Below are 14,873 nucleotides of genomic sequence, written 5' to 3' on the forward strand. Positions count from 1 at the left end.
CAATGTCCACGCGGATCGACCGGACTGTTCCCAGGCCAATCTACTTATCACTACGTTGCAAGCTGCCAACCTTACTCAAATTGTTTCTGGACCTACGCACCGGACAGGCCATACGCTGGATTTAATTTTCTCCAACATATTGGATACAACAACTAAGACTCCGAAGCCATTGTTATGGACGGATCACTTTTTCATTCGTTTTTTAATTTCCTTTCCATTTCACTGCCAGACAAGGGGAAAACGCTCTTACGTGCGTAGAAACTGGGATAATATATCAGTTGATACCCTTTGCCCTGCCCTCGCAGCTGTCCCCTTAGCCCCGACTTTAGATGTGAACTCTGATGCAGTGGCATTGAATTGCTGGATAGGAAATACAGTAGAATCCATTGCACCTGCAAAAATTGCCATGTCTCGCAGAGAATCCCCTTCCGCCCCTTGGTTCTCCACAGAGCTGATGGCGAAAAAAAGCAATTGCAAAAGGCTGGAGCGCCTTTGGCGAGTAAATTATTGCGATTTAGCAAAAACTCGCTATAAAAAAGCTCTACACGGTCTCCATCAATCTATAAAAAAAGCAAAAAAACTATTCATTGTGAATTCCATTCAGCTAGCGGAGCAATCAAGCAAAGAAGTCTTCAAGATTGTTCATTCATTTTTTAAACCTAGGGCCATTGAGACTGAAGTTACACCGTCGGCAAGACTTTGTGAAGACATCTCGGACTTCTTTGACAATAAAATTATGAAAGTCTATAACACCTTCACGAGTCCTGAGCCCACAATTATGGCAGACTTGATTAAAAATGTGACGCCCTCCCTATCCTTAGCTCAATTCCTTCCTATCCCCCTTCATGAAGTATTGAAGGAATTACAAAAATGCAAATCTGGGGCCCCTGATGACCCCTGCCCGCCTAAGCTCTGGAAAATGATGTCAGACGCTATTGCTGTACCACTCCTACATATATGGAATACGTCCATTGAAACAGGTACGTTTCCTGAGTGTTGGAAACATGCCACACTCCTTCCTCTGAAAAAGAAGCCCAACGGTGCTCCAGATGATCTAAGCAATCTCCGCCCTATCTCCTTACTAGCAGCTCCAGGTAAAATGCTTGAAAAGCTGATACAACGACAACTGAACAGCTTTATTGAGGATAAAGGCATTCTACATGAAACACAGTCAGGCTTCAGGTCCGGTTTTAGCACCGAGACCGCTCTTATTGAGGTAGCCGAGTCGATCAGGTGGTCCTTAGACTCAGGAGCATCAGCTATGATGGTGCTCCTGGATCTATCAGCCGCATTTGATACGGTGGATCACGGTAGACTGCTGCTACGATTGGAGGACATAGGAGAAGATAAGGCACTGAGCTGGCTCCACTCCTATCTTACAGATCGCTCTCAGAAAGTGGCATTGGGCACCTTCTCCTCTAAGCCTAAACGTCTCTAGTGCGGCGTCCCTCAGGGGTCGGCACTCAGCCCTCTTCTTTTTAATGTTTATCTAGCCCCACTTTTCACCCTGATTGCCAACTGGGGGGTCAAGGCGATTTCGTATGCAGACGATACACAATTAGTCTTCCCCTTCCTGGAGGTCTCGGAAGCAGCCTTTAGTAAAATGAGGGGCTGCCTTCGAGATGTGGCTTGCTGGATGAATGCAAATAAACTAAAACTGAACGCAAGTAAAACGGAGGTAATATTCTTTGGAAAAAATACTCATCCTCCTTCGGACCTGTGGTGGCCTCCTGAAATGGGCCCACCACCTTCCCCCGGACCCTATGCAAAGAATCTGGGAGTAAAATGGGATGAGAATCTCTCTTTTTCCTCTCACATACAGCAGGTCACTACTGGATGTCTCCATAAACTCAGAAATCTGCGTAGGTTTCTTTCTTTTCTTCCAGAAGAGTGTCGCAAAATGGTAGTCCATGCGACAATTACATCCAGATTGGACTACGCAAATGGCCTTTATCTTGGCCTACCTAAATATCTGGTGCAACGCCTTCAGATCGTGCAGAATGCGGCTGCGAGACTGATAAAGCATATTCCTTTTAGACAGCATGTCTCTCCGCATCTGCGCGCACTGCACTGGCTCCCAGTGGCAAGCAGAATAAAATGTAAAGTTCTCACCCTGGCGTTTAGAGCACTAAAAGTGACGTGCCCCAATTACTTAAAAATTAGACTCCCTCGCTACCATCAGGAGAGGCGCTTGCGTTCCAACTCCCTGCTTCAGCTACAGGTTCCACGAGCAAAAAAAGCTAGACTTGGGGGCAGGTCCTTTTCTGCCGGCACGGCGAAACTTTGGAACGCCCTGCCCTCTGCCATTCAATCCGCTACGACAGAATCTAGCTTTAAGAAGCTTCTAAAGACCTGGCTCTTCTTGCAGCAAACCTAAGCAATTCCCCGTGCCTCCTTCTCCGCTGACTTGCTTACTTAGCGCCGGGACACCTCCTCGTGAGGTAGCTGTTCGCGCTCTACAAATATCAGTATTATTATTATTATTATTATTACTGGATCAAACAGCCACCCTGATCGAGCAGGGGAGATCAGAGGAGAGCAGCCCGCCCCCCAGCACAGCCGGAACTGCCTGAGTCTCTCAGCGCTCTCAGCAACAACACCAGCAGCCGAGCGAGTGAAACAAAAGCAGGGGGGCAAAACCAAGACGTGACCAGGGCAACGCACACGCCTCCTCCTTGCAGCCCGCAATATGCAGATTGATCTCGCCGGCAGTTTCATGAATGATCATAGCAAGCAGCTCCCACACACTGAATGGCCGCCAAGCGGGAGAATTAAAGTCTGAGCCCCGGTGTACCTGCTCCAGCCGGGTCACAGTCTGCAGTTATGCGTGAGGATTCCACCCAGCCTCCCACAGCTGAGCCTGAGTAGCGCGATTCCGATTCCGGGTGTCTGGGCCGTAAAAGGTGATGTCACTCCGTGTTGTTTACCGGAGCACACTGAGCGCGCTGTGTGCAGCTCGCAGGCAGAATACTCAGGCTAGGGGGAACCCCAGACCTGCTTTCCCCTGTACGCAGCAACCTTGTAGATCGAAACTCAAAACAAAGGCAATTCTGAAGAGAGAACATCAGGTGCCCGAGTGCTTGCACACGCATCACAGGGAGAAATCCTCAGGGTTTCCGCAATATGCGGTCCGCATTCCAAATGGACAACCAGTGTCGGACGAGGTAAGGGAGAGCAACGTTTATTCAAAACCCGCGCTAATGCTCTCTTCTCTTCTCTTCTCCTCCCCGAAGCTAATACCCCGAATACCTGGGGGGCGCCCTAATCTGTATCGCCATGGGTTCTATACTTAAAGCGAATAACAGAGGTGAAAGCTAGCAGCCCTGTCTCGTCCCTCTGTCCAACGGAAACGGAGCTGAACTGGTCCCGTTGACCTGCACTTTAGAGCGTGGTTGCGCATAATTAGCCTTGATCATGTCAATAAACGCCTTCCTGAGTCCAAAGTGTTCGAGCGTGACGAAAAGGAACGACCAATCCACCCTGTCAAAGGCCTTTTCGGCATCCAAACCCACGAGGATTGCCGGGATCTCGTGTTTAGTAACTTAATGTCCTACGGATATTGTCGTGGGTCTGCCCCCCTTTATGAAGCCCGATTGATCAGGGTGTATTCGATCTGGCATCCAGTCCTCCAGTCTTGCTGCTAAGATTGCGGAGTATAGTTTGGCGTCCAGATTTAAAAGGGTGATTGACCTGTATGAGGTGCAGTTTTGCAGATTTTTCCCCAGCTTGGGGATTACAGTTATCACGGTTTCCTCTATTGACTGTGTCACCATGGGCACCTCTGCCATAGCGTTAAACAGATGGGTGAGGTGCGGAATGATGTCTGGCGCATATGTTTTACAGAAGTGGGCCGTCAGGCCATCAGGCCCGGGTAACTTGTTGGGTTTAAGTGTCAGAATCGTTTTTCCTACCTCCTTGTCAGTGATGGGTGCGTTAAGTATGTCATTCCAGGCCTGGGGGACATGCGGCAGCTCCAATGATTGTATGTATTGGTGTTGTGCAGCTGTGTCAGTGGGCTCACTTGCATAAAGCTCCTTGTAAATCGTCCCAAATGAGCTGGCCCTGGCTGTGTCTGAATGTGTTATATTGCCCTCTCTATCGCATATGCCTCCAATGTGTTCCTTCTCCCTTTTTTCCCGCAGCTCTCTGGCTAGGTGAGTTCCCACCTTATTCCCTGTGCATGTGAGATTTGGTGGAGCCGCAACTGGGGGTACTCTGCCCTATTGGAGTAGATCGCAGTGATTTTCCCTTTCAGGGCGCTCAGTTTATGTTGCAACGCCCGAGAGGGGTCTCTTTATTTCCTTTTCAATTATCTCCAGTTCCACCTCCAGGGTTTCCCTCTCTTTAGCCCTCTGTTTATTCAATGTGGCATTGAGCTCCAGGCATTTACCCTGCAAAACCGCTTTAAATGCGTCCCAGTTATTCAGGGGAGAGGCATCCTGGAGCTAATTTAGTTGAAAGAACTCTTTGATGGCCCCCCATAATTCATCTCTTAACACTTTATCTCTCGTCAGGGAGACGGGGAAATACCATCTTGGGGACTTGGGTGCGGGGCTACCCTAGGCTAAGCAGATTGTGAAGAGGCTGTGATAGGAAATAGTAATCTGTAGGATTTTCGACACCTGAAGGGACCCCAGTAGACTTTGGCTTATGAAAATATAATCAAGCCATGAATAAGTTTGGTGTATAGTGGGAAAGGAATGTATAATCTTTGGTAGTAGGGTAGAGAATTCTCCATGCATCCTTAAGCCCTACGGTATGTAGAGTCTGTTTAATCCCCCTGGGGAAGCTGCCTGTGGCGGTTCTATGGGAGTGGGTACTATCTATTTCTGCGTGCCATGTTAGATTAAAATCCCCCATGAGGAGGGGCGTGGCTTGCAGCCGACAGCAATGGCCGCAGCCTAGGAGAGCTCCGCGCTCACTAGTATCTCGCCCCAAAAATCCTGCAACTAATCCGCATCCACGGCGACAGAGACCGGCTGCGCCGGCTGTAGGGAGGCTCCTGTGCCGCACGGGTGCTGTTTGGGAGCTGCCGGGGCCGCCAGAGGGTCCGCATCAGCAAGGCCGAAGGTGCGGCCTACCTCCCGGGGCTGCGACCGGGGACTGGAGTGAGCGAACGCGCCCGAGGAACCGGCACTCGGCGCGGACCCGCTCAGGGGACCGGGACGGCGCGTCGGACACGGCAAAGAGGCAGCGGAGCACAGAACGAGGGCGCGCTGGCCAGCGGTGCCTCCCTGGGGGCGGTACCGACGTAGACCCGGGCCTCGTGACGGTGAGAACCCCACGGGGAGAAGCCAGGCGGCGGGACGGGGCGCATGAAGAGGAGTGACGACGAGGTAACCCGGCTCGGCTACATCGAGGGAAAGGGGTGACCCGGCCCCCCCACCCCCCCCTGCACCGGCGACTAAGGGGCATTCCAGCACTGAAGTTGGCCCTACGGCCTCGATCTGTGGCCCGGAGTCCAGGAGTGCAACGGTGTCTTGTGAAGGGGACCAGGGGTCCAACCCGGCCTGCGACCGGCGATGTGAGCGGCACTGGTGATACACTCCCCCCCTCCCCCCCCCGCAGTCCTGCCGAATTGGGAAAGGAACGCATAGCGGACAAGACACACCGCAGCTACAGCGGACTGCTCCTGGTGCGCCCCATAGCGCTGCTGCCACGCGAACTGTGAAGAGCGGGCATATTCAGGACGACGGCTCCCCGCACAAGCGGAGGCGAGGAAGGGAGGGAAAACCGAAGGCCGAGCGCTGACCCTTCCGGCGCAGTCTGGCAGCGGCGACTACCGACCTTCCCAACGCCTGCCCGCTGATGAGACGGGGTAAGCACCATGGGGGGAAAGGCCAGCGTGGGACGCAGGCAGGCAAGTTAGACAAATTTGCCTATCGCGGAGATAGATCGCGGACCCCAGAGACTCCCAGGAAGGGTGAGGACGCAGCGCAAGCCGATCAGCCTGGGGAGATTACCCTGCATGATGTAATGCGCACACTGACGCAGATGCAAACAGCGATAGGTACGATCTTCACAGATATCACACTGCTACGGGCAGACGTGTCAAAAATGAATGACAGGCTGAAAGAGGTGGAGGACACGACGGCAACCCTGTCCACGGAGACAACGCTGCTACAAAACAAAGTAAGGTCTCTGGAAAAGGCGCAGAAACAACTGGAGGCAAAACTGGACGACCCAGAAGGACGCTCCCGCCGAAATAACATCCGCTTAGTGGGAGTGCCGGAGACCGTACGCGGTCCAGCACTGGACCTATTTGTGGAAGACCTGGTCAAGACTAAACTCCAACCTAGAGGATTGTCGGGGTTCTTCTCAGTGGAACGGGTGCACAGGGTGCCAGGAGGGTCGCCCAAACCTGGAGCCCCACCACGGCCTATACTACCAAGAATATTTAACTACCGGGACGCCATTTTGCAGACAGCACGAGTCGCTCCCCCACTCCGAGTGTGAGAATAGCAAAGTAGAGATATACCCGGATTACATGGCGCTGGTAACAAAGCAGTGCAGAGACTTCCTGGAGGTAAAGAAAGATCTACGGAGGAGAGAACTGAAATATGCAATGCTCTTCCCCGCGAAGCTCAGGGTGGAGGCGGAGGGCAAAACCTGGTTCTTCATGTCCCCGGAGGAGGCAACAGAATGGCTGGAGGGCTGGCGGAAGACCACGGGACGCAATGGAGCGACGCAGAGACCTGGACAATCCGCGGACAGGGAGGAGGAATCCGACCTATCGCAAAAGGGGGCAACTGGAGGACTATGAAACTGCACCAGGCAGGATATGCTCATGGGGCTCGACGAACAGCGGCTATGGCACGACGACCTCTGTTGCTTCTGGGGGGTGGCTGTGGGGGTTGGAATCGGGCCGCCTCTCCGGAGCCTCTCGCTGACACTGGAACAAAGGGCCTGCGAAGGCTGAGGACGGTGCCATAGTGAGGAAGATTGTGAAAGAGGCTCGCATGGCCGGAGCCTGAGACGTCTTCACAGCCGTGGACACATTGAATCTCTGAGGGGGAGACTAGGACTGGGTGCGACTGGCATCTCCCCCCAGGCACGCAAGTACACAGTTATGGGGAGAAAGCACTCTGCTCAGTTGGGGTGGTGGGTAGTTCGGAATCCGCCGGGCAGGGAAGCAGGGAGCAGGGGGGGGGGGATGGGGTGTTTACAAGGGGTTCTGTTCCACAAGGTTTTATCTGCATACCACAAGCCTAGTCAACATTTGCATAGACTCTTCTCGCAACGTTCATTGTAGAGCACGCACACACCACACGATAACAAATGGGGCCGGACACGGAACAGTCCTTAGGGAATACCGATAGCCCGCATACCACTAGCCACACCCGTATAGGCAAACAACTCGCGGTCCTGTCCTGGAATGTCAACGGGTTGGGGGACAAGATAAAACGGGGGCTGGTATTACAGTACATTAAACGAAAGGGACCGGCGGTGGCGCTGATACAAGAATCGCACTTGGTGGGTTCCGCATGTCAGGCCTTAGACAGATGGGGATATAAAATGGGAGTTCATTCGGAGTTCACCTCTAGATCCCGGGGTGTGGGAATATTAATCCACACACGCTGTCCACTGATAATACAACAGACATGGACCGACGCGCAGGGCAGATTCGCGGCGTTGGCGGGCCAATGGGAAGGGAGAAGGTACAACTTCGTTTCAGTATATATCCCGCTGGCGTTGCATGGTTCCGCGCTCCCAGACCTAGGCGCATTCCTGCTTTCGCTCCCTCAAGGAGCGACGATTAGAGGGGGGATTTCAACGCTGTAGTGGATGCGACAATAGATAGGCGACCCCCCAGAGGGCCCAGTAGCTCCAGTTCGAAGCTTAGGGATTTCATAGATACGATCGGCCTAACGGACACCTGGAGAGCGAAATTCCCACATGACCGGCAATATACCTTCCACTCAGGGGTGCACAACAGTAAGTCACGGATAGACCATATGTTTACCCAGATGCTGGGGTTGGAACAGATAGCGGAAGTGACACACTTGCCCAGGGGAATATCGGACCACTCCCCGTTAATGCTCACATGCTCATCAGGCATCCTAGACAGGCGTAGGCTCTTCCCGATTTACCCATATTATTTAACAATTAAAGAGATCAAGAAAACACTGGTCAGCGCCACAAAACGGTACTTTAATGAGAATGAACACACGGTGAAGTCGCCGGCGGCCCTCTGGGAAGCCTATAAAGCGGTCCTGCGGGGCCAGGCCATATCCTACGTGTCGCACCACAAGAAGCGCCAGCGTCAACAACTCCTCTCCCTAGAAGAGAACTTGCAAAGGGCAGAGGCGGAATACGCCGCCGACGTTACAGCGGTGACCGCACATGGGCTACAGCTGGCACAACAAGAATACAAGACATTTGTATGGGAGGAGGCAAAATCTAGACTGCAGACTACGAGGCACACAGTATACGAACAGGGGGACAAAGCCGGTAAGCTACTGGCCTGGTTAGACAAAAAAGACAAAGCTAATAGGTGGATAGCGGATCTTGCCACACAACATGGCGCGCCTATCACAGACCCCCAGGCAATAGTAGAGGAACTGGTGGCGCACTATGAACGCCGCTACGGCCACCATAGATGATAACAGAGCCTTCCTGCACGACATCCAAATGCCAAAGTTGGATCCAACAGCAGTGCAGGTGCTTGAGGCGGACATTACGCAGGAAGAAACGACTCAGGCTATTCTCGCACTCCACACAGGTAAAGCTCTGGGGCCTAATGGTATCCCAGTGGAACTCTTTCGACACCTGGCTACGGTCCTAACGCCCCACCTCTTGAACATGTACACTGATAGCCTAGAGAAGGGGGAACTTCCCAGGGACCAGCGCTTGGCTACGATAGTAGCAATACAAAAGCCGGGGAAACCGACAAACAGTTGCATGTCATACCGGCCCATATCCCTGATCAACGCAGAAGCAAAGATACTGGCCAAGGTGCTGGCAATGCGGCTCCAGCCTTGTCTGGGGACGGTGGTTCACCCGGATCAATCGGGGTTTATGCCGCATCGAAACACTGCGCTAAACCTAAGACGAGTGCATAGTGTCATGGCCTGCAAATCCCTCATCCAAGAAGACGCCATAATTCTTTCCCTGGACGCACAAATGGCGTTCGATATGGTGGAATGGCCATTTTTATTCGCAGTACTTCACCATCTGGGTTTCGGTCCCAAATTCATAAAATGGGTGGAACTGCTATACACGAAACCTATGGCACAAGTGGTGGCCAATGGGAGAATCTCAGGCACCTTTCCCCTGGCTAAAGGGACTCAGCAGGGATGCCCATTGTCGCCGCTTCTATTCGCACTAGTGCTGGAACCCCTGGCGGCGTGGATAAGACAAGACCAAGTAATCCGTGGGCTCAAGTGGGCGCCGGCGTGGGAAGACAGAATATCGCTCTACGCGGAAGACATACTCCTTTATCTGGCCTCACCGGCCCGCTCCCTCAATTGCCTCATGGATATTTGTGTGGCATTCGGCCGGGTTTCAGGGTACACTATAAATTGGACGAAATCGCATATTTATGTACTCTCAGGCGATCAGCCTCGACTCCCACGCAACTGTGTTGCCAAGATTGTGCCTGATGGGTTCAAATATTTGGGCATCCACATCACGGCGCAGGAATCCCACTTCATAGCTGAAAATCTCAAGAAACCGCTGGAGCGATTCCGCAGGGATGTGCAGTGCTGGCGTACACTGCCGCTCACACTATTAGGCAGGGCGGCCCTCTTTAAAATGATGGCACTCCCGAGATTTCTATACGCCCTGCAAAACACACCATTTCCGATAGCCCCATCGTACTTCAGGGAAGTCAATAGTGAACTCAGCAAGCTGCTGTGGGATGGCAAGGCGACGCGTATAGCGATGCACAAACTAGTGAAGGGCTCGTATGATGGAGGGATAGCGCTCCCACACATTAAGGTATATTACTGGGCCTCACACTTGGCGATAATCAACCAATGGCTTCACGCTGATCAGGGAGACCCGGCCTATCGTATGGATAGGCATCTGCTAGGTGCAGACAATCTTATGGGAGTAATTTACAACCGGAACCAACATAAGCATCTTATAGGCCCTACAGCCCATACAATTAAGATCTGGCACGAAGTGCAGAGAGATATGGGGTGGGACGGAGTCATCACGCAGGCGACACCACTCTGGGACACAAATAAACTAGGAAGGCTGAAGAACACGAAGGGATTCAAACAATGGGACCTGATCGGTATTTCGAGGGTGGGGGACGTGTGGAAAAAGGGAGAAACCGTCCCATTCGCGCAGCTGCAACAGAGCTATGGGATGGTTGACAGAGAGGCATTTCGATACTTACAAATAAGGCATGCACTCACGGCACTCATACCACAAGGCACGAAACTTCCGGAATCCTCACCCCTCGAAGACAGGCTCCTTGCTGAACATATGACGAGGAAAGCTATTTCACTCATATACAAAAAAATCATAAATAACCAACCTGACCCAACGCAAACCCTGAAAGCTAGATGGGAGACTGACGTGGGTGAGTTGGATGAGACAGATTGGCAGGACGCGCTGGCATCCCCACGAGAAGTGGCGATCTCTGCTAGATTTAAACTAATACAACTGAAGATACTGCATCGTACCTACTACACCAGGACACTACTCCATAAATTGCACAGAGCCGATACACCGCTTTGCGTTCGACAGTGTGGGGAGCCGGGCACGTTCTGGCACATAATATGGCAATGTGTAGACATCCAGAACTATTGGAAAGCAATCATGCGCACAATCGCGCAGGTAACAAGGGTAACATTGGTTCCTGAACCAAGGGGGTGTATCTTGAATATCTGGGAGGCAGAGGACATTACTCAGACAGTGCAAACATGGGTAGCACTAGGGTTGGCCTTAGCGAAAAGAGACATTGCGCAACAGTGGGGAGCCAGACAGGCCCCGACGCTCCGAAAAGGGTGTAATGGTATGGACGAACTCATGGTAACTGAAAAATCGGTCTACGTACACAGAGGATGCCCCAAAAAATGGACTAAGATATGGGGGAAGTGGAATGACTATCGCGGCAACATCTGTGATCCCCCGCAGGACGAATCCCTGTCAGACGATTCCGACTAGCTGGGGTGTGTATAAAGAGACATGACAAGAGATGTTTGATGTGGTTGAGGAGAAGGGTGCTGGGGTCCTGAGGGAACCGAAAGAGGTCCTTAGTGCACGACAAAGGCTGAAACGAGAACGATGTAATGTACGTTGTAAAGAACGATATGGTATTGCAGTACTGGTTGAAAATGAAAATGTTAATAAAAAGAGTTTTTAAAAAAAAAAATCCCCCATGAGGATTGTCGGGCCTTTGGGAAATCCTCCCATCATATTGAACAGGGCAGACAGGACCGCTGTTTGTCCTGTGTTGGGTGCATACGCCAAGATGAACGTGCATAATGGACCTCTCAGTTTCCCCTTCACCAGAATAATCCTGCCCTCCCTATCAGATTTTATGGCTTCTGGTTGGAATTTTGTGGAGTTGTAGAATAATAGTGCCACTCCCTTCTGTTTTGTTCTAGCCGATGACCTATAGATTAGGGAGTAGCTTTTATGGCGAAGCCGAAGCTCCTAGGTTCGTTTCTTGGAGCGCCAGTGGTGATCTACCAGGTACTTCCATATTTTGTGTTTCTTGAGAGGTGAGTTCAACCCTTTCACATTCCATGAGGCAATGGAAATCAACATGGCTTTGGGCTCAACCTCCCCCTGCAATTGGACCCCTTAGTGTTAGTTACCCGTTCCCTCCCATCTCGTCTGTCATGGAGATCTCACAGGGCTCATGATGCTCAGATGTCCACTATGGTCCAGCGACGCTGCAAGACTAGTACCCCTATATGTCCACCACCTTCCCCCTTAAAACCTCCCCAAACATTGAAAACAACTGTTCAAGAATACCCTGCACCGGGCGGCCCAAGGGCCCCCAGCCAAAACGTAATTGAAGGGTGGGTTCATGTTGGGGGGGCGCCTTGGTAAGTGCCCGCATCCTCGGCTGTCTCTCGTGCAGAATGAAGTTGGTAGCTAAAACGTGTCTTATTCTGCCTGGGGCCGAGAGTATGTGAGAGTGGTAGCATACTAGTAACATGGCCCATCCTTTCCCTCCTGGTTGATACTCTCTTGTCTCTGTCTGAAGCAAACACCTTCTGCGGGGCCGCCACAGCGCCATCTCCCATTGCAGAGGTCATGCTATACTTTGGAGAGTTTACCTTTGGAACTCGTACTCAATTGGAAAGACTTATTACTCTCACGCTCTTTCCCACTCGAGGTTCCGTGGCTTCGCTCGTCCTCCATGAGGGTAGTCCCAGAACTCTCAGGCCCTCCTCTAGTTCAGTGATGTGACGCATTTTATTCTTGAGTTTGAATACCAGTCCGAAGGGATATGTCCATCTGTATTTGACATTCTCTGTTCTCAGGTTCATGGTGAAGTGCCTTAACTGTTGCCTCCCCAGTAGCATAGAAGGCGCCAGATCTACCCGCACCGGAAATCCTGGAAGGAGATCTCATCCTTTTTCCTGGCTGTCTGCAGGATTGCCTCTTTTACTTTAAAGGAATGAAGCTTGACGAGACTGTCTCGTGTGTGACGACGTTCCCCCACTGGTTGATTCCCTACGCCTGAGCTTTCTAAACACTGTGTCGCGACACGGTACTGTGTCGCCTGCCATGTTTGAGTGTGTCACACAACGACGAGGAGATGTGCCCTATTCATTGATTGAGCAGGATGGTACTGCGCATGTCAGTGGCTCAGTACGCGGAGGAAGGAGAGGGAGACCGTTAGTGGCGGGCACGGGGCTTCGTTCCTTTTGCTGCACGAGTTGAATGCACAGTCCAGTCCACAGAGCCCCCTCCGCTCCCCATTCCCGGGGGTTTTGACAGGAGTGGTAGCCTGGGGACAAGGAGGAAGGGCGGGGGACCACAGCTGTCTGTTTCAGCTCCGGGCCGCCACCATGAGCATAGAGATCCCTGCCAGCCTGACAGACCTGCTGTAGGTGGGCTATTCACCGTGGAGGTACTGTGCCAGCAGTCGCCAGACCTGGGCCATAGGTCACAATATATAACACGACTCTTCCACAACAAGTAAGAAGGATTCAAGAGAAACTACTGTACAGTAAATAATTCTTACAATAACATGATGTCAATGTACTATTAAAATCTTTTTGTCTTGCCCACCCATAGCCATAGGATATTGCCATTAGACCAAATATATATATTATAGATGTCCCTTTCTGATAGCAATCTCAGAAATCTGCATTATACATGTCCAGACTCATGACCTGCCATTGTCAGCTGGCTTTTTACCCACTTTACATGCTGTATAGCGCCAACAGGAACACCTCGCACAACATATGAGGTTACTCCTGGATTCAAATGGGACCGGTTGGATGGTTGTCACCACCACAATGTAGAATTGCCTACCAAATTCAGAGACAGTTTAAGAGAAAATAAGAACATTCATAAAATGTATTTTTGTTTTGACTGTGTATATATATATACACGTTATACCTCTTTTTATTTTGGTACATTTTATTTCTTTATCCTGTCTGAGTAAATAACAATGATTGATATTGGCACTGGTACTTCTGTGGAAGAAGCCTAGATAAGTGTGGCGAGCGCTGTATATAATGTTGAAGACATGGAACTATTCTGTCCCTCTGACCATTCCCCATGACCGATTATAGTTACTCCCCTGTAATTGTTCTGGAGTATTCAGCCCTGCCAAAACTCATACAATGTGGATTAGAACAACCTCACATTTAAGTAATTTTGTCACATCATTGCAATAACTGTAGTAGACGGTCATGCAATTACAGCTGAGCAAATAAATATGATGTGTGTGCTCTGCAGTGCTTCATGGCTGTATCCAGGCCTAGTCATTACCAAAAGTGACACACAACTCAGCAGACATCAGGGTCTAAGCCTGAGTTGCACTTATGGTTATATTGCTTATTATGAGGCTGAACACTCAGGGCATCACTGCTGTACAGTCTCTGCCCTGGAGGCTGTGACAGCTCCTCCTGCTCAACAATCTCCACGGAAAGTTTGTATTAATGGGAGGGAACTAACTCACTAGACCCGGGCTGCTTTACTTTATGGGACAGCACCAACACTTCATGCCACAGCTATACCTTTATATGTGTCAGCAAAGGCTGGTTCACTTTTAATGTGACTGTGACAAATCTTCTCACCAGGACTACATACTTTTAATGGTGTAGGCAGTACATTTGAACCAGGCAGGATATTTTAATTTTAAAGTGCCCGCACAATCACTTCTCAGCAAGGCTGGTTTACTTTAATATGAGAGTGACAGAACGTCTGCTTTGAGCATTATATGTTGGTGAGACATTCACAAGAGATCGCAGAAGGGATTCTGTACTTTCAATAGCAGAGTATAGCACTTTTCAAGCGAGTTGGCGTGCATTTAATGTGCCACCACAGTCCTTTCCCATCAAGGCTAGTAAGGTAGGGTGGTAGAACTTACTCCTGCAAGACTGCCCCTTGTCCACTGCTAGCAGGGATACCCCTCCTGTCAGAATCTACAGAGACTCACAATAAGGAGGGTTAGATTACCAGGAAACCCAGCATTATGGCATGTCGGCTTTGAGATGGAGATACAACTGGTTTATTGAAGCAAAGGTTTGTTGCTCTGACACCTGACCCATATCTAGCCTGGTCCTGTCTCTTACGGCTTCCATGGTGGACTATGCTGTCTCGTCTGGTCCAGAGGGGCTCAGAGGTTTCCTCCCTGCGCAGATATGGTCTAGCCCTCCACGCTGCCCATGCTTGCTCTCCTCCTCATGCCTTATCCACCCTGGGTCTCCATCTCTTAGCCTTCGATGGGG

The 14,873-nt window shown here is 51.0% G+C and overlaps 1 protein-coding gene across 1 annotated transcript in view; it reads left to right on the forward strand.

Annotated features, from left to right (window-relative positions):
* Positions 1-3,052: 3,052 nt before the first annotated feature.
* The window catches only part of CCDC125 (coiled-coil domain containing 125), a 413,732-nt gene continuing 401,911 nt past the window's right edge, over positions 3,053-14,873 (forward strand). Inside the window, exon 1 of the mRNA XM_085632389.1 lies at positions 3,053-3,164. The gene's annotated coding sequence lies outside the window, so the exon portion shown is untranslated. The remainder of the gene's footprint in view (positions 3,165-14,873) is intronic.

Source organism: Triturus cristatus, chromosome 2_1 (assembly GCF_964204655.1).
Source record: "Triturus cristatus chromosome 2_1, aTriCri1.1, whole genome shotgun sequence".
Lineage (NCBI taxonomy): Eukaryota > Metazoa > Chordata > Amphibia > Caudata > Salamandridae > Triturus > Triturus cristatus.